Here is a 27980-nt window from a genome sequence, read left to right as displayed (position 1 = left end):
GTCCAGTGCAATAGTCCTTATGATCAGATTTGTTGTCAGGGTTGTTTAGTCAATCCACAAGGACTACTAGCCCAATTTTGGCATCTTGACCTGCAGCATCGCAAGGCCGTCCGCCTAGTTCGGCACCTCACGATCTGAGGTAGCACAAGGCCTGTGCCTTTAACTCCTATGCCCACCTGCCGATATCCCAGGCGACTCGCCCGTCTATAAGGAGGGTCCCGCCAAATTGCAACAGTCACCCTCTTCCTCCTCCCCGGCCTACAATGGAAGCTCAGTTAAATTGGGGGAAGGAAAAAAACACCCGTAGCTTTTATAGCAGCGCCTTAAATAAAGACTCTGCCTGCATCGCCCAGTGCCTCTCCCTGCCCACTCCGATTGGCCGGTCAGCCAGCCCCCAACTGTCCCCGCCCCTTCCGCACCTCCAAGTGCTTTGTGCCAGCGGAAGAGAAAAAAGGAGGAGGATGGGGGGGGGTACGAGGCATGCTGGGCTACCCAGCTTAGTACTGGTCTTGCACAAATTTGGGAGTAGTGCAAAATGAGCAAAAGGGAAACATTTTGAATTTCAAATAACTTATGTTTCTGGATAGTTTTGAAATTCCTTTTTAGTATCCTAATCATAAGGTCATTACTGTAGTAGCCTGGCCTAGAAAAATGTTGCCTCTCAGGAGTGTTGCCTTGTTCGGTGCTGTTATCACGTCTATGAAGGTTTATTTTAACTTCTGTCCAATTGTGCCAGTATAGCATTCCTGTTCACATACTCTTCAGTGAGTAAATTATATTACATGAATATGTAGAGCATAAATATTTATTTATGTTAATTATCTTTTCTGTGTGGGTAACTGTAGGGTGATATGAATCTTTTGTGTAACCGATGATTCTTAACCATTGGCATACAGATCGAGGGATTTTTGGCATCTCAAATGGAAATCCTAAGGAATTTTACCAGTGATTTTTGAGGACACACTCATTAGTTAAGTGTTTGTCTCTAGTGGCCAAGACTCAAGAGTTTTTTCTTTTTGGGGGGGGGGGGGGGGTTTGAGCCACTTCTCTGAACCTGTAGTAGAAATACCACCTGAAGAGATGAAGAAAATCAGATGAAGTACTGGACTGATTTTAAACCAATAAGTCATTTACAGCATGCAAAAGGTTAGTGATATGATGAGAGAGGCTGCCTTCTGTAAATAATACCCTGCTGGTAGCCAGTGGGTTTTTCATGTGAAAATTTTGTGAAACATCTGCGTCGCCATTGAAATTCAGAGGAATACACTAACAGACTAGGAATGGCCAAGGATCGGCTTAGGGCCAGATCTAAAATCTGATGCTTGTCATGTTTTCTTTCTAGCTATACTCCAGCGCTGGAGCTGAGGTTCTGGAGCTTCTCTACTCTCTGCTACCTTACAATACTGAAAGTAACAAATGCACTATGTAATTCATTTCACAGGAATAAAACAATGATACCTCATTCTAACTTGAGAGAGAAAATCATTCTGATAAACCATAATCTGTCCTTGCGTAAGTAATGAACAAGGAGTTATGAAAAAAGCAATTTAAGGGAAAAAAAATGGAAATATTTTGTTTAGGAAATGTTTTATGTTTTAATATGCAATTAATATCATACAGATGTAGTTTCTGTGCTAGTAAATAGTTTAAAAGCGAAATATTCCAAAAATTATTAATTTAAATTAAAAAGAAACATAAAAGCTTTTTATTAAACCCAGCTTGTTTTATTTGTATATATAATAAATCAGCAACTATGGCATAATGAATAGGGCTAGAAAAATATCATCTTTATTATTCAATAAGTTAGAAACTGTTAAGCTTATTACAATATTATACTAGTTTACATTTTTTTCCTCTGTGGTTCCAGAGTTGTTGTAGTAGTTTGGAACAGTTTCAGAGTAGGCTGGAGCTGAGGGTCTTTTTTTGGCACTGGAGCCAGTCAAGCCAGGAGTATTGCCAACTGTACAGCAGACCTTGATTTCTCATTTCTTTTTTCAATGTCAAAGCATGGGGCTTGCCAAAATGTGCAAAAGCAAAGAACAAAAGGGAAAAATTAAAACCAAAACCTTTCCAATCAACGTGTGCTCGCTAAATACAGATCTGGCAGACTATCGGAAGGGTGAGAGATTGAGAATGTCAGCCTTAGAAGAGTACTACAAAAATTAGTGGCAACTTTACATATCTCACACTGCTAAAGAATCGATATATTATAGTGACATAACATTATTAAAAAATTTAGTACAAAATATCAATTTATAAAAATCCCATTTCTTTCATCAGATACACATAGAATTAGCTCAGGAACAATATATACCCCACATTATACATAAAATAAACATTCATACATTCATTCACACAATTAAAAAAAAAAAAAGAATTACAACACTTCTTTTTCAGATATCCTTTGTTTTTCTACAACAATCCCAACATGTTTTGCTATGAAGGCTTCTTCAGGAGAGTATACATCCAGTTCACACAATTAGTGTTCCTGAGTGTTTAAATAAGGCATTTCCATGCCGTTTCTTCTTCAAAGCCTGCAATTCTTCTAATTATAGATCATACATGTGTATCCTGTCTACAAAATATAATTCACATTCAAACAATTTTTCAATAAACTTATTTCTCCAAGAAACAAAACATTATCTATATATAACCGCAAACCTCGAATCCCGATCCTGAGATTTCAGATACATACACGGAGGAGATGCTGTCCTTCAATTTTCACATATTTCAATTCTGAAAAAGTTAAATTTTAACCCACAAAATTAATATACTACACAGATCACCAAATCGCACAATGTACTTCATAAACCATTGAGGGAAAAGTTGAAACTCACCCCAAACGCATGAGATAAACCTGCGTCTTTTGCACGTATGTTACGTCAAACCTTCCAGCTGTTCAAATCAAACTTCTATGCAACCTTCCCAAGCTAGTTTTAAAGGGCAAAAGAGCCAATCAAATGACGCCAATTCAAAAACACGCCACCCAATCAACTCTCTCATTTAAACCTACTGGTGCCAAAGTTTTTAGAAAAAATATCCATAGTTGTTCTGCCCATAATAAAGTTTTATTAATGTCTCCACCTCTCCTATTATTGATCTGTGAATAGGTGTATGAATGTTTATTTTATATATAATGTGGGGTATATATTTTTCCTGAGCTAATTCTATGTGTATCTGATGAAAGAAATAGGATTTTTATAAATTGATATTTTGTACTAAATAAAGAATTTTTGAATAATTATTTTATATGTCACTATAATATATTGAGCCTTAGAAGAGTGGCAAAGTCAAACAGTAGTTAAGATGCAGAGTTATGAGACCTGGATACCCAATTTATAACTTCCATCATTTGGCTGTGTGCTGCCTTTTCTTACAATACCATAGTCATAAGTCTTTGTTTTAAAAGTGCAGGGTTTATTGCAATAAAACAAGGCTAAAAACAATTATGCAGCACAGTAAAATCCCAGGACACACATGAGCTATTATTCAGATGAATAATCATCACCACTTGTACTCGAGTTAGTCCTCAGTCTCCTTCACATGTTGTAAAACGACTTGGAAACCCACCTGCCTCGTTAAGGAAGTGCTTATATTGACTCTGGCAGAGTCAGTTTCTTTGATACAGTACCATTTTTCACTGCACTCCTCTTTCCCTCAAATATGTAAGGCAAGGACTTCCCAAACCTGTCCTGATGACCCCACAGCCAATTGGGGTTTCAGGATATCTACAATGAATATATGGGAGCTAAAGGATCATATACCAGATCTCCAGTATCTGCACATTGAGGATATCTCGGAAAACTGACTGACTGTGGGGTCACCAGGATCAGTTTGGAAAGCCCTGACATAGGTATCGCTTGAATAGTAAGGGTGCAGGGAGTGCATGATTCTAGGATCCCAACACAAACTGTAAAAGGATAAGACTCCCAGAAAAGAGGAAACTGCAAGAGTAATTCAGCTATCTAGTGAAATCCATTGGACCAGCAGCTTTTAGCTTTTTGCTTAGAAGAATATACAACCCAGAAATTGGAAATTGAAAATCCTTGCATCTTGTATGTGAACAGAGGTAAGAACAGGGTACCTAACTTCAGTCCTTCAAAGGCTAAGATTAATCAGGTTTTCAAGATCTCCAAAGTACACACATGGACAGAAATGTACACAAAACAGTATTTATTGCATTTTATCCATAAGTTTCTAGGAAATTAAGCTGAGACAAAAATTGTCCCTTGTTTATCAGAGCTTATTTTTGAAAAATTTGTTAATTCAAGAAATGGAAAAATGTCCTTGCATTTCTTGATGTCCATTTTGGCCAGTTTTGGCTGCAGTAATGTTCTTGTATTACAGTTTGCAGATAATGACCGTTAACAAAACATTTTGGTTCATACCTCTTACTTTTGGGAGTAAGTAACATGGAATGGACTCATCTTAGGACTGACGACTGCTGGAAGGAAGATGCTGGGCTCAATGGATAATTGCTCTAACCCAGCATAGCCCCTCTTCTGTTTATAAGTACAGACTAGGAAAAAAGTCCTTTTTGAACAAGGCCCAATGAAGATTTTTTTTTTTAAGGCTTCCAAGCTCAATTAGAATCGGGGCTAGGATCCAGCACTATGAGCCTTCATTTCTAATGATTTAGGGATATCCCCCTTCCAACTCACTAAGCTCAGTCACCATAATGACATTCCTTGGCCAGGGGCCATGCACAAGGATCCTTTCATAATCATGGGCCTTCAATCCAGTGACTGGGATTCTTTCCCTTGCCCACTGCCTCCTCAGCATCCCTAGCCCCATCCAGCCTGGATGCGGAAAACATAACCAGAGAATTGAACCCAGGTCCAAAAAGATTTTTAAAGCAAAGTGTTCACCCTAGAAATCAAGAGTTCTGGCCTAATCTATAAAAACCAGTAGGAGAAGATCACCTTGCTGATGGCTGAAAGAAATCAGTAAGTTTTGCTTGGGAAACGTTTTAAAAGCATTGGGGAGAAGTAAACTATTGAGTATATTATTTAGTGTCTTTGTTAGCTGCCTTACTGACTATTTAAAGCACAAACAGAAGTTAGTGTGTTTTATATTAAAAACAAAAAAGCTAGAAATAAGCTAGGAGCAGTGTATACCTAAATAAGCTAACTGAAGTGTTAAGGTTGTGTGTTTGATTTGATTAGGTACCATCATTTGTTAATCAGAACAGCAGTGAGTCACCCAGGACAACTAACTGTAATGTAAATCTCTACAGGGATTGTTTTGTACTAATTTGCCTTAGAAGCACAACATATATTGCAAGGGAAGGGCTCAGTAACCTACAATCTAGTGGGAGTACTGAGAGGAGAGGATCACCTTGCTGGTGGCTGAAAAGAATTAGTAAGTTCTGCTTGGGAAACTTTTTAAAAGCATTGGGGAGAAGTAAATTATTGGGGTATATTATTTAGTGTGTTTTTGTTTTAAATAGTCAGTAAGGCAGCTAATAGAAGTTCCCTGTACGTACCTGGATCAGTCCAGACCCTGGGTTATGCCTCCCCTCCAGCAGATGGAGACAGAGAAAGCTTTGACTGACTCTGCCCTATACCTTGAAGTGCCACCTGCAGTTCGTCAGTATCTCTCTGTCTCCAGCAGATGGTGGAGGTGCAAAATCCTGCAGTCTGTGATAGTTGGTTTTCTTGTCAGAGTAGTTAGGAATTTTATTTAGTTGGGTTTAGTCTGGAATCTTTTTGTCTTAGAACTGGCCTTTTAAGAGATTTAAAAAAAAAAAAAAAAAAAAAAGAAGAAGATTGTGTCAAATTTGTTTTCTGACTAGACGCTTCACTGCCTCCCAGGGAGTAGTGAGGTCTTGAAAGGACTATTTCCCCCCCCCCCCCCCTCCCCCTGGTGCTGAGGCCGCCGGAGTTGGAGAGGTTTTAGGCCCATCAACCACGCCTGGCTAGGGTGATACCGGGGAGCTCGGCTCACTCGCCCTCTTCGGAGCAGGTCACAGGTACCTCGGAGAGCGCCCAGGTAAAAAAAAAAAAAAAAAAAAAAAGAAGACCTGTTAGTTTTAAATTGCAGTTTCTTGTGAGGGCAGTGCTCGGCGGCACCGTTCGTTCTCTCCTCAGCGGGGGGCGGAGAAAACGGGTGATTTTTTTCTTTGCTCTCTTGTGCCGTTTGGTTTTTTCACGGGATGCTGCGTGGCGCAGCCTGCCGCGCATGAGGGAACGCGGGCTCGCAGCTCTCATGGGAGAGTCTCTACTCCGCGTGCCTCCCAGGGGGGAGGGCACGTCAGTTTGTATTTAGAAAAAAAAACAAACTAGCCAGAAGCTAGTAATAAGCTAGGAGCAGTGTATACCTAAGTAAAAAGGTTGAAAGGTTCAGTTACTCACCTTGGAAAGGTGTTAAGGTAGTGTGATTTGGTTTGATTGGGTACCATCAATTGTTAATCAGAACAACAGTGAGTCAGTTAGGACAACTAATTGTAGTGCCAGAAGTCTAAGAAGTAAGATGGGAGAATTAGAATGTATAGCAGTGAATGATGACATAGACTTAATTGGCATCTTAGACACTTGGTGGAAGGAGGATAACCAATGGGACAGTGCTATACCGGAGTACAAATTATATCTCAAATGGACAGGAGCATCTGGGAGGCGGGTTGGCATTTTATCTCCAGAAGGGCATAGAGTCCAACAGGATAAAGATCCTGCATAAGACTAAATGCACAATTGAATCTTTATGGGTAGAAATCTCTTGTGTGTTGGGAAACAGTGTAGTGACAAGAGTATACTACCGTTCACCTGGCCAAGATGGTGAGACGGACAGTGAAATGCTAAGAGAAATTAGGGAAGCTAACTAAATTGGTAGTGTAGTAATAGCGCTATTCAATGCTTTTCAAAGTTTGATTTTGGAATACATTCTCTGGACTATGGTCTATAACAAGTTTTATAAAAATATTTTTTGAAAAATTCTAAAAAAATTTAATAGTGCATTAAAAAATTGTGAAGGTGAATGATCGCGAAGACCAGTTGATTTCGGTAGAAACATAACATCAGGCTTGCTGACACCTGCATTTAGGCTATAATTATAATTGGATTATAGTTCCCATTCATTTAATTGTTTATCTCGCCACTTGGGTAACTATTTGACTCCATTGATATTGATTTTGTGTGGCAGATTTCAATTACCCCAATATTGACTGGGTAAATGTATCATCGGGACATGCTAGAGAGATAAATTTCCTGGATGGAATAAATGACAGTTTTATGGAGCAATTGGTTCAGGAACAGACGAGAGAGGGTGCAATTTTAGATTTAATTCTCAGTGGAGCACAGGATTTGGTGAGAGAGGTAATGGTTGTGGGGGCTGCTTGGCAATAGGGATCATAATATGATCAAATTTGAATTAATGACTGGAAGGGGGACAATAAGCAAATCTAAACTTTCAAAAGGGAAACTTTGATAAAATGAGAAAAATAGTTAGAAAAAAACTGAAAGGAGCAGCTACAAAGGTAAAAAGTGTGCAAGAGGCATGGACATTGTTTTAAAAAAAAACCCATCCTAGAAGTACAGTCCAGATGTATTCCACACATTAGAAAAGGTGGAAGGAAAGCAAAACAATTACTGGCATGATTAAAAGGTGAGGTAAAAGAGGCTATTTTAGCCAAAAGATCTTCATTCAAAAATTGGAAGAAAGATCCAACAGAAGAAAATAGGATAATGCATAAGCGTTGGCAAGTTAAATGTAAGACATTGATAAGACAGGCTGAGAGAATTTGAAAAGAAGTTAGTTGTGGAGGCAAAAACTCACAGTAAAAATTTTTTAAAATATATCCAAAACAGCCTGCGAAGGAGTCATTTGGATCGTTAGATGATCAAGGGGTTAAAGGGGCACTTAGAGAAGATAAGGCCATCGCGGAAAGATTAAATGATTTCTTTGCTTCGGTGTTTACTGAAGAGGATGTTGGGGAGATACCCGTTCCAGAGAAGGTTTTCATGGGTAATGATTCAGATGGACTGAACCAAATCACGGTGAACCTAGAAGATGTGGTAGGCTTGATTGACAAACTGAGGAGTAGTAAATCACCTGGACTAGATGGTATACACCCCAGGGTTCTGAAGGAACTAAAAAATGAAATTTCAGATGTATTAGTTAAAATTTGTAACCTATCATTAAAATCATCCATTGTACCTGAAGACTGGAGGGTGGCTAATGTAACCCTAATATTTAAAAAGGGCTCCGGGGCGATCCGGGAAACTACAGACCAGTTAGCCTGACTTCAGTGCTAGGAAAAATAGTGGAAAATGTTATAAAGATCAAAATCACAGAACATATAGAAAGACATGGTTTAATGGAACAAAGTCAGCATGCCTTTACCCAAGACAAGTCTTGCCTCACAAATTTGCTTCAGTTTTTCGAAGGTGTTAACAAAGATGTGGATAAAGGTGAACCGGTAGATGTAGTGTATTTGGATTTTCAGAAAGCATTTGACAAAAGTTCCTCATGAGAGGCTTTTAAGAAAAGTAAAAAGTCATGGGTTAGGTGGTGGTGATCTTTCGTGGATTAAAAACTGGTTAAAAGTTGGGAAATAGAGAGTAGGAGTAAATGGACAATTTTCTCAGTGGAGGGGGTGGGCAGTGGAGTGCCTCAGTGATCTGTACTGGGATTCTTGCTTTTCAATGTATTTATAAATGATCTGGCAAGGAATAAGATGAGTGAGGTCATCAAATTTGCAGATGATACAAAATTATTCAGAGTAGTTAAATCACAAGCAGATTGTGATAAATTGCAGGTAGACCTTGTGAAACTGGAAAATTGGGCATCCAAATGGCAGATGAAATTTAATGTGGATAAGTGCAAGGTGATGCACATAGGGAAAAACAACCCATGCTGTAGTTACACGATATTAGGTTCCATATTAGGTGCTACCACCCAGGAAAGATCTAGGCATCGTAGTGGATAATACATTGAAATCGTCGGCGCAGTTTGCTGCTGCAGACAAAAAAGCAAACAATGTTAGGAATTATTAGGAAGGGAATGGTGAATAAAACAGTCATAATGCCTCTGTATCACTCCATGGTGAGACCACACCTTGAATACTGTGTACAATTCTGGTCGCCGCATCTCAAAAAAAGATATAGATGCGATGGAGAAGGTACAGAGAAGGATGACCAAAATGATAAAGGGGATGGAACATCTCCCCTATGAGGAAAGACTAAAGAGGTTAGGGCTGTTCAGCTTAGAGACGAGACGGCTGAGGGGGGATATGATGGAGGTGTTTAAAATCATGAGCGGTCTAGAATGGGTAAACGTGAATCGGTTATTTACTCTTTCGGATAATAGAAGGACTAGGGGGCACACTATGAAGTTAGTTTGTAGCACATTTAAAATGAATCAGAGAAAATTCAACGCACAATTAAACTCTGGAATTTGTTGCCAGAGGATGTGGTTAGTGGTTAGTGTAGCTGGGTTTTAAAAAGGTTTGGATAAGTTCTTGGAGAAGTCCATTACCTGCTATTAATCAAGTTGACTTAGAGAATAGCCACTGCTATTACTGGCATCAGTAGCATGGGATCTATTTAATGCATGGCTACTTGCCAGGTACTTGTAGCCTGGATTGGCCACTGTTGGAAACAGGATGCTGGGCTTGATGGACCCTTGGTCTGACCCAGTATGACAATTTCTTATGTTCTTATGAGAAAACCGCCTCCGCCCCCAGACAGGGCACTGTTTAGCTCGGGGACAGTCCTGGGTACATTAACAGATGTAAGTATGCTTGGAATAGAGGGAAGGCAGTGGTAGGAAAAGGGTTGACAAATTAGGTAAAAATAAAACCACGCAGGGAAGAAGGGAAATGTTGCATTGCTTGTTCTGGGTAGGGACCATATAGAAGCTATAAATAATTCTTGCCCTTTTACATTTCTAAATTAGATCAGTCTGTCCTCTTTTTCACTCAGCCACTATCAGATATATGCTGCCTTCATAGCCTGAAATAACCTCTCTCTCTTTCCCTTCAGGTGAGAACCATTTCTTTAAAGCATTTCTGTACAGGGAGTTCTGAAGACAGGATATGTATCCAGACTACATTTGACCATGGAAATTCATCATAGCTACCAGCAAGTGTAGTACTTTCAACAACACTGGGCACTCTTCAATCTACTGTAGTTATGAAATTCAGGTCAGAAAGCACACTCAGCACCGCGCACAGGCAAGAGGTGATCTGAGATTGAATGCTCACGCCAGACCAACTACTGACTGTCTGCAGTGGAAGGCCAGTCCTCTGTATACCTCAGGCCATCTTTATCCTTCTGCCTTCATCCCACACATGCTGTCCAGGATCTCCAACCTGAGAACAATTCATTAACAAGAAGAGAAAAGCAGATTAAACTAATTAACAATTACATGCAAGCATCTCAGAGAGTGGCAAGGTCTGCTGTATTATTCTTATTGCCCCGGAGGATCTGGACAGGAAAGATGTTCTGCACCAAAGAGGTTCTGGCTTTGAAAATCATTTAACCTCATCAGCGCCATACCTTCCTCCTTCACCCTACTCCTCTCATGGTTTGAATGGGGTCTTCTCCAGAAAATCCATGCCAAATATACCCTGCCTATAGACTATTTTCTTTTAATAATGTCTTGAAGCCTCTTTTCATGGATAAATATAGCTTACTGTTAACATGTGTGGTGGTTGTTATTGTGAAATAGTTTCACTTCCAACGGGTTAGTGAGTTTCAATTGTATTTACTGTATCCAGGAGGGAAATAGCATATTGGTAATTTATTTATTTATTTTATTTATTTTGGATTTTTATATACCGACATTCATGTGTCAGACTACATATCTTATCGGTTTACAGTGAAACATAATAGTTGCAATGAGCATTACAAAGAACAGGGTTACATGGAACTGGGAGCATAGGCATAAACTAGCAAACCTAAACTTTCAAACTGCTACCACATGAAAACTAGGGAGAGAGAAGTCATGTTGCTTCTTATTCTTGTATCCTTGTGTCTGCTGGCTGTGCACTACAGGAGGTGACGAGAGAGCTTTGGACAGACACGATATTCCCGATGGCGTCACTGCTTCCTGCTCAACGGGAGTGATCGTGTCATTCCAGGGCAGGTTCTCTCCAATGGGCTTCGCTCCTCTCTCAGCAAGCGGTGCAATAATCTGTGCTGTTCCGCAAATAAGCCAAAGGGCACACCCAGCAAAAGTGCCAAGAGGAATCAAACGACGAATGATATGAAGCGATGCATCCTCAATCTTCCAAACAAAGAACACTTGCAAAAGACCATAACTCTGCTTCAAACACACATCCAAAAAGTTTCTAAAAAAAAAAAAAAATTGCATGCATGGTTTTGTTTCTAGAACTGCAGCCCTTTAAAGATTTATGTTAACCCTACAATGCTTGCTGTTTGTATTTATCAGTGGGGTTCTGTAAGAATACAAGGTATAAGGAGAATTTGGTTTTCATGTTATTGAGGTGGGATAATCTGTTAATTTTTTTCTTCTTTACCACTGCTCTTTCAAATGTGGCAGACTCAGTCTCCAGTATTCCAGTAAAAATCATATACCTGTCCTGGTGTCTGTTCAGCGCAGGGTATCCCCTCTGCAAAACTGGTCAGCTCTAAATTACCCATTTCACTAACCCACTACTGCAAAGTACAACTGTCCAGTGAACACTAGTCTGAGACCTACACTACACCCCAAAGTACAATTAAGGGTCAAAACTTACTATGGCATAAAAAGCCAAAAGCTTATATCATAGTTTGCCAACTGCTCACGCCCTCCCTGTCCCACCTTTCCAAATTGTATCCCACTGCCTCAGAAGATGATGGTCCAACCCTACCCTCTGCAGTATCTTAGCATTCATACTGGAGATAGTAGCAGGCTGCTGTAGACCTCTGCTGGTTTTCTTCAGGAAATGTGAACAGCTATCTAGACAATACATGCTTGATATCTCCGAGGAAACTTTCAGCAAGACACATAGAGAGAGGAAGAGACTGTTGTCGCTCCTAAACTTTTAGAATTTCTATATTGGTAAAGCAAAGCTGAAAACTGAGTTCGGTGCAGATTTATTACAGTTCTGGGTCAGTTATGCTCCAGTGCAAAATCGGTGACACTCTTCCCTATTAAAAATAAAGGGATGTTTTCATTGAAAAATGACACAATTATTGGGAACCCCCCCCCCCCCCCCCCCCCGCTGCCACACACACAAAGTTTTAATAAGAGTCTCTTAACTTTTTTTTGGTAAGACAGCATTGTACTTAAGTACCTACAGCATGCCTTAAAGAAATGAGTTATTCTAAAATTGTACAGTCATCACTTTTTAAACTCTTCCAGTATACTAACATCAGAAGGAGACTTTTAACGTGACACTTGGGATAATTAGGAAATATGAGTCCAGGGCAGGTGAGGGAATGGATTCTTGTGCATCTGAGGTGTGATACAGACCACTGAATGGTTTGATTATAGTGCAGGCGACAGCCTTAATGTAATTACAGGGAAGAGGTCTGCTGAGATTCAGGTGCTCCTTGGAAAGAGGGATTTGGATGCAGGTGAAAGGCATGGCCTAGAGATGATTTAGCCAGAAAATGGCAGCAGGATGTAACAAATAAATGCTACTAGATAATATCAGAAGCACAGCTGATTTACAGCCACAGTCTGGGTTTGGAAGGATCCAGGTCTTCTGAATCTCTGAGTCCTTGATGCTGTAACTGATGGCTGCGTTTGCCTTGTTTGGAGGTAGAGGAGTAGCAATCGGCATGCTTTCCATCATGGATATGTTATCCTTAGGAATGGGTGCAAGTCCTTAATCAGTCCGAGCCTGTCCTGACTTGGGGTGGAGAAAGTGGATGCCTAAGCAGGAGAACAGTTAACAGAATCCAACAGCAGCTGCAATGTTCTGAAAACAGCTGCTTTTGGGATTCCGTTGTCCGCTCTTGTGCTGTTCCGTGTCTTGGAGGAGAGGCGGTTCTGTGCAGGTTAGGAGTAGGAGGAACAAGCCTGCTATTCAAAACTAGAAGGCTACCTGGGTTTTGCAACACAGTCTTCACCTGGAAATGCATCCTGAGTTCTGCAGGTTATTTGGGGTTTCATTGACAGATTGATAGGAGAGGTGTTGAGGGAAAAGGGAGCCATTTTTCTGGATTCTGCAGTATAAACTCCCTGTAAATCCCTAACCCCCCCCCCCCCCCCCAAAAAAAAAGTGCTATTGTTCCATGCATGGAGGATGGTGAAAAGGAATGAAAAGGCCTCTGAAGAGCAAAGAGCTGGAAGTCCTGCATTCTTACGGCTTTGAGAGAGGAGATCTGAACTCTTCTTGTCCCTTTCTCTGACAGGTAGTAACATGGGGGGTGCACAGATCCACAGAGCAGCTTCTAGGATGTAGGACAAATATGAGTAACACTCACCTCTGTTGCAGAAACGGAAGCAGTGGAAGCAAGAGCTCCGGTTAGATCCTAATTGTACCTCACTAATTTCCAACAGTGAAAGGCAGGAGCGCTAAACAAAAAGAACCAGAGTTATTTTCTTACATACCTGCTAATGCTCAAAAGTGCTGAATCCACAACTTTGAAAGTTGAAGTCTTCCATTTACCTCTGGAACAGGTACCGCACAGGTTTCCCCCCACACGGCCCCGCCAAAGTACTTTAACCCTTAACAGAGTTAGCAGCGAGAGGTCATATCCTTAAATGCCTGCCACTGACACTAATCCCTCCCCAAACACTACCAGCGACCTGGTCATGGTATGCAACATGTTGGAGAATATGTTCTTGATCGAAGTATAAAACCTACCACTACTAGGAATGATGCTTCAGTGCTGGTTGTAGGAAAGTTCCCATCAACCTCCTCCTACCCTGCCTCTTCTGGCAGAAGTTGCTGTAAACGATGATGTAAGAATCCCATCTCTTATCGCAGGGAATGGTAAAAGGATGCAGTTTATAGGGAACTCCAACCTTGGCCCCTTTCAGCGGGAATCCTTGTAGGGAATGGAGTAGAAGCAGTGGTTATGGGGGAAGCTCCCGGTGTCCCTGTGTTAGCCACTCCCAGCCCCACTAGCTGTAGAGAGAAGTGAAGGAGCTCAGGGCTCCGCTGCTCCAGTCTGCACTCTTGAAACCTGATGTAGGAATACTGCAGCTTCGGGAGGCGGGGGAAGGGATGGGAGAATAGCCTATAATCTTGCCAACCTGGCAGATCTCCCAGCAGGATTCAGCACGGTTAAACCTGCAGAAACACCTGTTTGAGCCAAGGAAGGAACGAACCATTTCAACCCACACACAGAACAATACAAACCCGGAGAACAAAGCAATCACCTGTACGTTTTTAAAGCAGCAGCAGATGATTTAACCTTTGTGTGGATCCTGCTGCCCAGTCTGGGCACTTCCCAGAGGGGCTCTGCAAGGTAGTTTAACACACTAGACAAAAGAGCCATAAAAATCAAGAAATTCAACACCAATGAGGGGCAATGAACAAAGACAAATGTTTAATCCAGTATTAGTCACTGCCTGCTCCTCACCTGTGGCATTATCTCACCAGAGATATCTCCATTTAAGAGACTCAGATTTAGTCATGAAGGATGTAAAGCAGAGATCAATTAATATGCAGTGTTTATTTGCATTTGATTCTGTTGGGCTGGCTGTCCTAATCATTCCTTTTGAATCCAACAGGCAGGGGCCAGAAGGAGTCCAGGTGGCTTAGGGAGAGACATAACCAGTAGGAAAAGGTGAGACCTCATTTGGAGTATTGTGTGGAGGCCACGCTGCCAAAAGATATAGGCTGAATGGAGGCAATCCAGAAAGAGGCTACCATAATGGTGCACAATCTGCTCCAACAGCCTTAGAGAGGTAGTCAACCTCTGGCCCTCCAGGGCCACAAACTGATCTGGGTTTCAGGATCTCTCTAATGTATATGCATGAGAGAGATTTCTGTACAACTGAGGCAGTGTGCATGCAAATCTCTCATGCGTATTCATTAGGGATATCCTGAAAATTAGATTGATTTGCTGCCCTAGGAGTCTGGAGATTCCCCACCCCTATCCTAGAGAAGAAAGAGGGGGATAGAATAGAGATTTATACCTTTGTGGCATTTAAATATAACACACAACTAGCAAACTTTTTCCACCAGATAGGATTTTGTAGAACAAGAGTGAGGCTCCAAGTGATCAGACTCAAAAGTAATATCAGAAAATATTACTTCAGGGAGAGGGTGGTAGATGTGTGGTGCAGGCCTGGATTTACATACAGGCATATTAGGCCTGTGCCTAGGGGGGGGGGGCAAGTTTGCCCGTCTTCACCAGCTGCCCTCCTGCAGGCCTTCAATCCCATCCTGCCACTTCCCTCTCTCCCCATGCATGCTTCTAGGCCTCCTTAGCTCCCATTTGCCCCCAACCCTAGAGCTATAGCTCCGGTGCCAGTGCTACTGTTATCATAAGGAAGCAAGCAGGGAATGCCCTTTGAACAGAAACCTGGAAAGGGGGGGGGGGGGGGGGAGGGAACGGACAATTTTGAGCCTGTGAGCAAGGCGCTGTGGGATTACTGAGGACCTGCTTGCATCTTTGTGATGATAGCAGCGAAGCTCTGCTTGAATTTGAATTGGGGAGACCAACCAAATGAAGTTAGGGGAGGAAATGCAGATCATTTGGGGTCAGAAATCTATAGGGGGTGTGGGTAGCACCGATAGTGTGGCAGAAGGAAAGAAATCTATCACTGGTATGGTATAATCTTCCAGCAGAAGTGCTGAAGGCAAAAATAGTAACAGAATTTACGAATAAGCACAGAAGATCTCTAGCTGCAGGGAAGCGAAGATCAACTAAGAAAGCATTTTCTGGAAGTTGCGGAATCTAAGAAATTTTAAATAAAATACAGTAATCTGGGCAGACCAGATGGGCCCTAGAAAATCATGGTTCTTGTCTGCTGTCATTTTCTCCTTTTTTGTGATGCTTCTTGTCCCATCTACCCCCACTTGTATTACCCACCAAGAAGCTGATTGCAGCATTTCCATTCCTTGCAACTGCAAGAAAGGCCCAGTTAATGTTTTTCAAAAAAGAAAAAAAAACAAACTTGAGAAAGTTGATTGCAACCAAACAGAACAAGATGCATCTAGTGAGCCAAGTTGGGCTGTAAATGAAATAAAATGCAAAATAATTAAACGATGGCCACCAGCGCATGGCGCCTTTAAATGTCATATTTATTTATTTATAGGTTTTTATATACCGAAGTATTGGTGAAGGCCTTCACTCCAGTTTACATTTTTAACAACCAGATACAATAACAATCAAATAGTAACTTTAACGTATAACATTGAACGGGGTATTTACAGGTGGCATATGCGAGGTGTGTTAATAGACGAGTATATTCACTTTAATTATGATTTACTAGCAGTGCTGTGGTTCTGCCATCTCATTGTAGACCTGATGTTATCCTTTTCTGCTGTCTTGTACTGGTTAAGAACCACGTATGGTAAGCCACACAAAGCACAGGTATGCATGATGCCAGTATTCATTGTATATCTGTTTGATGTAATTTTCTGTTCCTTGTTCTGTGTAAACCGAAGTGGTATGCACAAGTGCATGAACTCCGGTATATAAAAGCCTTTAAATAAATAAAATAAATAAATATATACATAGGATTGCTTTTTTTTTTTTTTTTTCTTTTAGCAGAAAATGTAATCCTCCTGTTTTAGCAATGGTTGGGATGTAATGTTCGCCCCAATGGGATTGCTTAACAGGACTTTAATGCTCCATGCTGTACAGGGCCTTGATCTTGACCAAAAAGCCAAGAAACGACAATCTTCAGTTCATAATTGAGATCCTACCCTTGGATCTTAGCCAAAAGACTGCAATACAAATGCCACGTGGTTTAGCATCTTCTTTAGTGCAGAGCTGGGTAAAGTGACTGCACGGCAGAAATAATACCTGCTGACTGTTCTAATTTTATCTCTGTGAATGCCTTTGCTTCCAGTGTGGAAGGAAGAGGATATTGTGTACTGCTTTGTTTCTGAAAGAAAGGTGCAGTTTTAGAGTTGTAATGATCCCCTTAGCCTATTTCTGAGGGTGGAATGCAGTCTCTTTGTAATTGAATGAATGAATGAAGACACTGCAGGTTTGAATTTTCACCCCCTGCTATTTGATGGGGTTTTGCGCTTCATTTTTGAAGTGCACCGAAATATGTGAAGAAAAGACAGACCTATGTGGTCTGTAAAACGCGGAATATCCTGCTCGGGCAATATAGTAGATAAAATAAATAGATGGTTCACATAAAGGTCTGGCAACCTACAAGGATTCCGGCAAAACCAGATCATTGGGTCTGAAGTGATTTTAAAGGTGTAGCACCATCTGTTCTCCTTCCTCTCCACCCTGTACTGCAGCTGCATGCCCTCATCAAGTCAGAAAATAAAAGGGATGCAGGAACCCAAGAGCGATAGCACAAGCTGCCTAGAGCTGTTTACAGTGTAATTTTTTTTTTTTTTGTTAAAGCAGGTTTACATTATTTAGGGGTGTATAGTGAAGATCAAATAGCAGCTTGTTAAGGGACTTAGGGTTTAGCTACTCCTTGATTGGCTTGCTTTTTTTTTTTTTTAATCAGGCTTTAGCTAGAAGCAAGAGAAAATACTTTCTAGCCATCTTTGAATGCATCAGACTCCTGCTTTATTTTGCAAATAACGCTGTATAAATGCTGTGTAAAAATTTGGTCTAGCTGCAGAACTTTGCAGCTCTGATGGGTCTTGCTGCTTTTAAATTGTATGAACGGTATACGCTGTATGCTGCCTTGAGCTGCTGGACTGATGGCATATACATTTTTTTTAAATTAAATTTCAAAAAAGTTATTCTCTTTTCTGTAAAAAACAAACAAAAAAAAAAAAACCCACCCACAGCAGAGCTGGCTCTACAGCCACAGCTGGAAAGAACTTGCCCTTTTGATGTGTGGCTAACATGAATTGGTTATTTGCTAGTTTTAAAAACACAAAAGACTGAAAAGAAAACCCCAAACTGGACAGATTATTCTCCAGCTCGCCCCTCTTCCTTCCAAATCTTCTTCAGCCTGGGCTATAATTACACTGTTATATCATAGGGGGAAAACTCATGCCCTTGCTCAGCCACTGAGATTTCAGAAAAACAATAAACTGAAAAAATGGTACAGATTTCATAGTGACAGTTGTTTTAATTAAAGAATGCCCAGTGAAAGTAATTAAACACTTTACACCAATTTTAGAGACGTTTGTGAGTGTAGGGCCAAACTTACCCAAGTTGTTATGTTGAAAACCAGAAATTATGTTCTGTTACAAATTTACCAAGATCGGATGCCTTGCTACTTATGTTTCCCTGTTTTTTTTCTGTTAAAACTCTAGAGCGCTATCTTTGATTATTCTAACCAGAAGTGTGCAGTGAGATGTATGTGCTCTAACAAAAAACTGATTTGACTCTTAGACTAGCTCAACACATTTAAAAGCGAGCAGAGGAAGTGAGGCACAGAGGCTGAAGTAGCGCACAGAGGAAACTGGGTTTCTCTGTGGCTTTTTGACTTGCAGGGGAAGCCCAGCCCTTTGCTACAGAGCTTGTGGCAGAGCTTGAAGATGCCTTCAAAATACAGTGGCAAGGATTTGATGGGTTTAAGGGCCAGGGATTCTGCTTTTCGGGTATTAATCCTAGCTTGGCTTCCCGTCCAAGCTAGGATTTTAGTTAAGATTTGTACCTTAATGTTTAAGGCTCTTCATGGAATGGCACCAGATTATCCTCAGGAAAAATTATGCAAGTATAGTCCAAATTGTTAGCTCAGATCATCACAGCAGGATTTGATGATTGTCCAGGCAAATTATTAGTTTGCTCCCAAGTTGTGGAAGAGTCTCCCTGATGATTTACAACAGCAACCAGAGAAATCTCTAACCTTTAGGAAAGGAATTAAAACCTGGCTATTTGGGAATTATTATTCTCGATATAAAGGATGAATCAGGAACTGATACACTAGCTGCTGATTTTTTTAGGTTGGCAAAAGTTGAGAGCTGTGATAAATTTTACCAGTGGGCAGGGAAGGATGTATTTGAAATGGTTTTGTGAGAAAATGAGGACTTTATATAAAGGGGGTAGAGGAATAGATGTATTGAGGCAGGGATAAGTTGTTAAACATAAATTGCTGATGCTATGATTGGTACTTTTAATTTTGTTTTTTATCATTATATGTAAATTGCCTTGAGACAAAGTGATAGATAAATAAATCCCCATTGCCTGAAACGAATGAAAAGTAGCCCTAGTGACAAAAACCTGAGTTAGATTTCTGACTCCACCTGAAATTCTGTACTCTAATCCCATCCATGGGAGATGTTGGGATTTTTTTTTTTTTGCTTATCCTGCACAGGTCACTGGATGCACACCTTAGCAGAGGAGAAACCAGAATAATCTGGGTGCCTATCTGGATGAACATTAGGCATAGACCTTATGAGGTGGGAGGACTAGAATTGTCTTCCTGGAATGGATGATGAATACAGATTTTAGCAGAGAAGAGGAACCAGAATGGATACCTCTGCATATACCTGGAAGAGACACTGGGTACACACCTCAGTAATGGAGGGACCTGAACTGGATGTGAATCCTCAGCTGGAAGATACACAGTGGAAGATACTGTCGTATAGATAGATACAAGATGCATTCAGCAGGTTCTGCCTGTAGACCTTGTGAAAAAATGACTATTCTTACTGGTCCTTTTATCCCTTTCACTACAGGAAATGCTAAGGGGCAACCAGCTCAGGCTGTATGAAAATACCAGCAGCTCCATATTATTCTGGAATTCTAACAATTTGTCCAATTTCAAAAGAAGTTTACATTTTTGGAAGTAGGAATACTTTTAAGATTCAGAATCTGCTTCTGGGAGCTTTGCACTCTTTGTAAAATAAATCCTGGGAAACAAGAGATACATTTTTAAATCCATTTAAATTCTGCTGCCCCTCTCTGGCAAAAATAGCAGCAACCAATCAGGGAATGGCTATTATGTAGCCACGTGTCTAAATGGTCACCTTGGATGTAGCAGCTTGGGCATTCAGTAATTCCCAGCACAATTCTCAGCAGAAATGATCTTTTCAAAGAAATCAATGATTTTTCAGACTGAAGGACCCGGTGAGCAATGCTAATCACACCTAGCGACAGAATTTGTACCACACAAAAAAACATGTCCTCCTAAACTCAGACTGCAGCTTTACAGGACAGATGTTATCTTGCCACATGGAGCTCCTCACACCTCCAAGATTATCAGAGGACTGATGGGAAGTCTGATTTCTTCCAGGTGTGTCACCAAACTCTTATCACAGGGTAGAAGTGTAGAATTCTTGTAGCCATATCGGTCCTGGAGAAAGCTGGAGTCTTAGTAAGCTGTGACCAACACCAAACATGCTGAAGTATGCAAGCTGCTGTTTGACACATCTGTAGAGATAGGGGTGGTCCCTATCTCTACAGATGTGTCAAACTGCCAGGCTCTCAAAAGGGGGCAGGCCGGGGGGGGGCATGGCCTGGGAGGAGAGGAACGGGATGGAGGCTGGCCGGGACAGCAGCCATTAGCCGCTGTCCCAGGGAAGTGCGCATTAGCAGTCAGCTGGCACGTACAAGTTGCTTCTGCTCCAATGGAGCAGTAAGCAATAAAACAAAAAAAAAAGGTAGGCAAAAGGGTTGGGGGGGGGGGGGGGGGAGTATGGGCAGAGAACTTTGGGAGGCCCAATTACGTCGTTGCGCATAATCTTACAAAATTGGGCCCACCTGCAGATTATAAAATCCAGCGCGTGCGGCCATGGGATTTTATAACATTATAAAATCAGTGCGTTCATGTGTGCGAGCCAGGAAGCCTGCGCGCACACACCTTTTAAAATCTACCCCTAAGCTTTCTTCTGTATGGTAACTGCTAATAATCTGAATTTCAAATGTATGCTACTGGGTGACTCCATGAACACAGTCCTGGTTTGTCAGTGCTCATCCAACCTCCCCCCTCACCCCCAACACACACTCCCCACAGTGCTTTGAAATGGGAGCTGAAGAAGCAAGACTGGAACATCAATTATATGATTTTCCAGTGAGCCTAAAGATTGTTACAAAGAGCACAATTACTTCAGCAAGGAATGAATAGAAAACCCTGGGGTGTGATGCAATATTTTTCTAGTATATGGTATTGTGGAAGAGAGAAACTTAATTTTTCCTTTATTAAATAAAAAATCCTAGGAGAATATTGGAAATCTACTGTGCATTTCTGTGTACAGCAATATTTGAATAATGATGCTTACTGTTTTTCACCGAAAAAGACAGGGGAACTTGCCACACAGCAAGATTTTGTGATGCTGTGGATGCTTGCTATACCACCTAACTTCATCCCTTTGTTTATTCAAACTCCCACGTTCTTATCCTACTACACTGGAACGGCTCATAGAAGTCTCCAGTTCCCATACCTATCCTATTGACTTCATTTGCATATATTGGGCCTCTAATGTATGCAAATGTATCTCATGCCTATTCATGGTGGATATCCTGAAAACTAGACTGGCAAACCACAACTCCAGTCTAGTTTGGACTTGGAGATTTCCCAACATACTCCCTGGCTAGCCTGTCCCATCTTCTGCCTGCTGCTCATGTATGCCCTGTAGGAAAACAGCAAATAGACTCGATAGGGCCACTATGACGTTAGGTCCCAAAATGTTCTAACACTTTAAAGACAGTCCTTCCCATGCACCCTCTCCCTTCAGTACTGCAGGGGACAGATTATTTTTGTTTCCTTTCAACTGCATGAAGTCTTGTGGTTGCTGTGTTAGCCCATTTGAATGCATGGAAATAAAAGAAAAAGAATAAGGCGATGCCTTTTTATTCGACTAACAATGCATTTCTTGACTAGATTTGGGCAGCAAATACGCCTTTCCTGGGGTCAGAATAGAATGAGCCAAAGCAGACACTACCTTGGAATGCCTTTTATGATTTTTTTTTTTGGTAAATATATGCGCTGACACAAAATACAGGGATGAACACCTCAAAGTTCTAAGTGAATCCTTCAGACACAAAGGCTACAACCCCAAACTAACCTCCCGAAGACTGCTTGTTCCCTTAAAACACCCAGGACCAACCTACTGCTGTACCAATAATAATAATAATAATAATAATAATAAATAAATAAAAGGAAAAAAGACAGAACAAGTACCCCTTATAGTTACATAAACCTAGAGCTACAAAAAAAAATCAGAAGAGACCTACAACCACTACTCTTGGAGGATGAGTTTCTGGAAGAAATATTTCCTGCTCCACTGGTTCTGGCCTTCCCAATCTGAATAAAAAGCAAAGGGTCTAACAAACGCAGCAAAAAGAAAATGGCACAGATCCCTGCAATGCATCACGCTGCAAAATCTGCCAGCTCATATCAAGGCCCACCCCCCACCCACTTGGGAGAAATTTCAGCATAAAGGGATCCTAGTCATGCTCCTCCTTTAATGTAGTGTCTATTATTCAAGGCAGAAAATGTAAAGAAGCATGCGACACTGGTAAGACAGGCCAGGTGAGACTCGCACAGGCACAAAATCAAAGACTACAGAGATGACCGAACCAAAGCCTCCTTGGAGGAGCACTTTCCCAAACCAGAACAATGAAAGGGAATGTGTAAGCAATCCAGGAATGCAAAACTTTGGAAGTTAAAATGCTCAGACACTTTGGAAGGAACACAGAAGATCTCAGCCCTAGGTTTCCTAATCCAGTATGAGCCATAAAATTATACTGCCAGGCACCTTCTGATCACCCATCAGCACCTTCCCCCTCCTCGGTCTTGAATGCCTTTTGTGATTCACTTTTGTTTTTGGCAATATCAGCCTTTGCTCATTCCATTCTGACATGAGGAAGGGAGTAATAACCCTCGCAAGTTTGGTCAAGAACTATAGTTAGTCCAATAAAAAAAAAAAAAGTATCACCTTTTTTGTTTTTACTTTTCCATTGTACAAACGAACAAAATCTGAAAAAATGTCAGTATTATAAAATATTAAGTGGTGGCTCTGTGAAAGGTAAGCAAACATATGCAAAATGTCCCTTAATCATGTGAGTTTAATGAGTGTGTGGGAAGAGGGAAGCAGTTATGGATTTAGATGTAAAAAAACAGCCAAGGGCATAAGTCGGAGCATGAGTGATTCCAGAGCAGGTACTCGGGCACATGTGACTGCCAATAATAAATTTAGCCAGAAGGAGTAGACTCGGGACACAGTAGGCCTCTCTCCTGACCTGGATGTGGCTTTATAGTGGGAGGAAGGTGAATATAAGTGAAATTTGACCTCTTCTAGGTTTAGGCACACTGAAATATAATTCCAGGTCTCACAGCAGGAGTCACGGGTAAGTAGGGAAGGCGGGAGAGGTGGCAGTTGAGAGTGAGCGCCCAGCTCTTCCCAGTCTCGGCATCACCCGGAAACAAACCCCCTTCTAAGAAGGATGTGGGAGCAGAATCGTCTCAGCAGGAAGTGTAAGCAGTGCATGGTTCACATCTGGTTGAGAAAAGACTTTAGTCTCTTGAGTTCAATCAGCCCATGTTTGGGCCTTGGCCAATAAAAATCTACCTGTGGTGATTCATAGGGAAGTGAAAAAAAAAAAGGTAAATATCATGGACCTAAAGTCCATCTTTTCTTAGCAGAAAATTCCTTCCCAGCTCTTTAAGGGCAATTGAAACAAATCACTGGATCAGCATCTATCAATTAGAATCACACTAAATTGGAAATTTCATTATTGGCTTTGCCCTCCAGAAAACACTTTTTTTAATCTTTTCTAGAATGAATTGAGCTCCCTACAGTGACTTACCAGGGAACCCCTTCCATGGGACTGTCCCTGTTCCCTGTAGTGACTCATGGCAGAGCCATGGTAAACTGCGCAATCCCAGTCCATGCCTGGAAATCTGCAGGAGAGCTTGGATGTAATCCAGTGACCAGTACAGGCATTTCCCATCCACTCACTTTCCCCTCTCTTTCTGGGCACAAAGCACCCTGCAGAGGTACCCAATTAAAATCTTGCCTTTTTTTTTTTTTTTGGTTCTAATGATTCTCTTTGGTTGGGATTATATTATTGTTGTAGCTGGAAAAAAAAAAGGCCAGGATTAATTCCTAGCAATATTTTATCAGTCTCTCTCTTTTTTTTACTCCTCCTTCCATGTGCTTTGTTCAGCATGGGGGCTGAATCAATGCACTGAGTGATACTGTCTTTGGAAACTATCTCCTGTTCGAATACAAATTAGCAGGGGAAGCCAAGACGAGTGAAGTCCTATTTGCCATAGGGAGGAGCAGAGCAGAGGATTTTATGAAACCGCAAGAGGGGTACGCATAGATCCAGGAGAATTTTTCACCATACCTGACTGGAGCAGCTAAATACAGATCCCGAAGCTCATCACATTAAATCCAGTACTCTGGCAATAACTGGGAGCTTCTTTGGGCAGCAGCCATGTTTTGTAGGGGAGCAACCCAAAGAGGAGAGGTGAAACATTTTATGAAACATCATCCAGTAAGAGCACTGCCACCATCTGGATTATTACTGATAGAAACAGGCTGAAACCCCATGCAGTAACTATCATGCAGGCGCTCTCCGAACTCTGCTATTATTAAACTGTGTGACCTGCCACCTGTTCAGCACAGACCTCGCCAGCATTTTTACAGAAACCTTCAATCTGTGTCCAGGGAGCTTTAGCAAGTCGGTCCCTGTTCTCCTGGTACTATTGTCCTAGAAGTGTCTCGTATTTCCTAGCTGCACAATGAATGCATACCAAGCTGTAGGAAAAACACCATCCTTCTTCGCTCTTGTGCTTTCCTAGGATGAATTACCTAAAAAACCAGCGGGCTAATATTTTTTTCTCCTACTAATGTAATACCAGCAGATAACAGATTTTTAGGGATGTTTTTATTCTTACCTTGTGCCATTGTGTGGCCTGTTGTGCGGGAAGTGATGAGCTGAAGCCCTAGAATATTGTACCTGCAAAACATAAAATGAGTATTGTAAAGCCTGCAGCTTTCATATTTCTCTGGCAAGCCAGGTGGCTTTTTCTTGTCAAACCTTTTGTTGCAGCTTGCCTTATTTTTTTTTTTGCTCAGATTCTAGCCTCTTAGGTTTTAGGGTCTGGGCCGGTGCTAGAATATTTGGTTCCCTAAGTGACCCTTTGGTTATGCACCCTACTCCCCAACTTCCTCCTATGGCTGCAGCGACTCCAGCACAACACGCCTTTTTTTTGGCAGAGCTGGCTCCGTCACTGCACCTCTCTGGACCTTGCACTAGCAGGATTTTGCTGCTTTAGGTGACCACCTTCTTTGCCTAATGGAAGAAATGGCCTGGTCAGGGAGGCTTATATAAAACAGCAAAAGAAACTCCATGCTGGGTCAGAGCGAGGTCCAACAAGCCCAACAGCCCGTCCCGGACAATGGCCAGTTCAGGTCACAAGTACCCAGGCCAGGCAGAACAGAAGAGTAGGCAAAGGGTACCTGAGAAAAGGGGACAGGAAAGGAGGATGCAGTACCACACCTTCGGGTAATTCTTACGCTGGTGCAGCGACTAATGTCACCACCTATAGAATCAGAGAGATTCTCCAGGTCCAAGACAGGATCTCAAAATTCATTTCAAGAGTTCAGTATTTTTTTTCAGCAAAATATTTAAAGCAGTGATTTAACAAAACTTGATCAATACTCTGTTGAAATGTAGTGTCTGGTATATAGTGAAGCAGGAAGGTGTGGTGTTGCCAATGATCTGGGGGTCTTGGGGCAGAGTGTGCTGTCACTAAAGATCTGGGACTCCCAAATGAGCCTCATCCCGGGATTTTTGGGCAGTGTTGGATATCATTTTGGATCTGGGGTTTTTCTTAGGGCAGCGTGTGAGGGCATTGTGGGTCTGAGGTACCCAAATTGGCCCCATCTATAAAGGAGAGACAACTTCAGGTGAAGTGAAAACTCAAAATTTCTGCCAAAAAAAAACAACAAAAAAGAAAGATACGCTTAAAAAACCGAAGATCAAAAAGGCTATCACCTGCATGACAACCAGTTTCTCGGCTAATAATGTGCATAACTGCAGTTATTGAAAGAGGGGCAGGTCTAAATCCCCCCCCCATGCACTGTGCTGCAGAGCTATTCCTGCATGGTCTCTACAGTAAATCTCCAACAAAGCTCATGCCTTTTCCAAGTCTCCCTAAGTTCTGTTCACCAGCCACGTTAATTATCCTCTGCCTCCTCCCCCATCAGGGCTCGCACACGTGCTTTCCCCTTTTTTTTTTAACTACCCCCGACCTGTGGTCACCGGATCTCTGCAGCTGCCAGCGCTCTCCTAAGCACTTCCTTTTCACAACGTGCACGGCCGGATAACGATCAGCCCAACGGACGGCAGCCCTACAGATCTCGTACAAAGGGCTCCCGATGCCAACCTCGGTCTTCCCTGCTCTACGCGCCGTGCAGCCCTTAATAACAGGCCGCGGGTCAGGCAATCACTCTCCTCTCCCCTCACTCTGACGTGAACGAGTTGGAAAGGGAGGCCTTGCCAGACGATCGAGCTGAGAACTAGCTTCTGTCCTCTTTTTTTTTTCTCTCTCTGTTGCATGTTCAGTATCCCAGCAGCAGGTGTGCCAGGCAGTACTTTTCCTTCCAAGGCACTAAGTGGAGGGAAGATCCTGTGTCCTGGTAGAAGCAGGATGTCCGCCAGTGCCAAGGGCAAGAGAGTGGGAAGTTCTCAGGTACCAGCACCACTTCTAAGCGTTTTACTGCACTCATTCTCCATTCCTGCCAGAAACCACAGAGCAGGGCTATTTTTCTCCCTTCCTGTCTCTCAAGCTCATCGGGCCACAGAATTTCAAAGCTTGCTTTGAACATATTACATATTATCGGACCTCCACCCCCCAAAAAAAACCCCACCTCATCATGCCGTCACAGTTCTCTAACGTTTGCAAAAGCCAGCTTTAATTATGTCATTAAATGCAATGTGAGGATTTTTCAATAATGCTCACTAAACTTGCCCAAATAAGATAACGGTGCTGCTCCCTGCTATTTCTCAGGTCATGTATAAGTATGTCCTATGTTTTTTCTCCCTGTTGAAATGAGTTTTGCTTCCGATTCCTGTGCGGGGCATTAACTGCTCTCCCACAACACAAGGTCCAGTTTGAGTGCTAGGAGACAGACATGCTCTGTGACTTACCAGCCTTGCTGTCCTCTGCTCTACCTGCCCAGGGAAATCCAGTCTCCAGTTATTAAATGCACAGCACAGACACAAATACCTCCCTCTCTCTCCACCTCTCTTCCCCTCCCAGAGAGGATGGAAAAAAAAAAAAGACCAGCCTTCCAATCAGAGACAGATCAAACTAATCTCATTTACAAACTTCCTCTTTCCGAGGAGTCAAAGGCATTTTCACTTTTGATATGAGTGGCTGTGTGGGTCCTGCCTCTCTTTTCTTGCCTTCTGTTTAAGCGTCTTCACAAGACCCGGCCTGAAATCGTTCTGGATGGATTGAGATGTTATTTTATTAACACGGGAATTTTTTCTTAGGAGTGGCAGTTAAGAAGACTGCTCTCTATGTACCCGTTTCTCTTTGAGCAGCATCAGGTGCCAAGTCAGGGCTCAGCAGTCAGCGATTGCCACATCAGCCTAGGCAGAAAGCTCCTTCTCCTTTTGTCCCCTCCTCCCATATGCATACACAAACACACACACACACACACCTCTCCTATCCCTGGCTTCACAAACCCTGCATGTGTAACCTCACACACCTCTCCTATCCCTGGCTTCACAAACCCTGCATGTGTAACCTCACACACACACACACCTCTCCTATCCCTGGCTTCACAAACTCTGCATGTGTAACCTCACACACACACACACCTCTCCTGTCCCTGGCTTCACAAACCCTGCATGTGTAACCTCACACACACACCTCTCCTATCCTTGGCTTAACAAACACTGCATGTGTAACCTCACACACACACTTCTCCTATACCTGGCTTCACAAACACTGCATGTGTAACCATACACAAACCTCCCCTTACAGACTTCTGAACCCCACATGTGTTACCATGCTGACAC

The 27980-nt window shown here is 42.0% G+C and overlaps 1 protein-coding gene and 2 long non-coding RNA genes across 7 annotated transcripts in view; 2 read left to right on the top strand and 1 right to left on the bottom strand.

The window, feature by feature from the left end:
* Positions 1–295: 295 nt before the first annotated feature.
* Positions 296–10252, top strand: LOC115091206. The gene is made up of 3 exons (XR_003856644.1): positions 296–605; positions 897–1146; positions 9978–10252. It is a non-coding gene; the product is annotated as an uncharacterized LOC115091206 (long non-coding RNA).
* On the bottom strand, positions 1600–27207 carry LOC115091205. 5 transcript variants are annotated; one of them, XR_003856640.1, is made up of 5 exons: positions 27102–27207; positions 24844–24905; positions 13374–13464; positions 10249–11287; positions 1600–2930 (listed from the first exon to the last, which is right to left on the bottom strand). It is a non-coding gene; the product is annotated as an uncharacterized LOC115091205 (long non-coding RNA). The 5 variants fall into 5 exon arrangements; XR_003856639.1 differs by having other exon boundaries at positions 10249–10306; XR_003856642.1 differs by lacking the exon at positions 27102–27207 and adding an exon at positions 26204–26485 and having other exon boundaries at positions 10249–10306.
* NDUFAF3 (NADH:ubiquinone oxidoreductase complex assembly factor 3) overlaps positions 26539–27980 on the top strand; it is an 80049-nt gene continuing 78607 nt past the window's right edge. The window contains exon 1 of the mRNA XM_029601264.1: positions 26539–26643. The gene's annotated coding sequence lies outside the window, so the exon portion shown is untranslated. The remainder of the gene's footprint in view (positions 26644–27980) is intronic.

The sequence above is a fragment of the Rhinatrema bivittatum genome, chromosome 4, assembly GCF_901001135.1.
Source record: "Rhinatrema bivittatum chromosome 4, aRhiBiv1.1, whole genome shotgun sequence".
NCBI lineage: Eukaryota > Metazoa > Chordata > Amphibia > Gymnophiona > Rhinatrematidae > Rhinatrema > Rhinatrema bivittatum.
The sequence above is the reverse complement of the archived record's forward strand: the minus strand, read 5'-3'. Positions and strand labels throughout refer to the sequence as shown.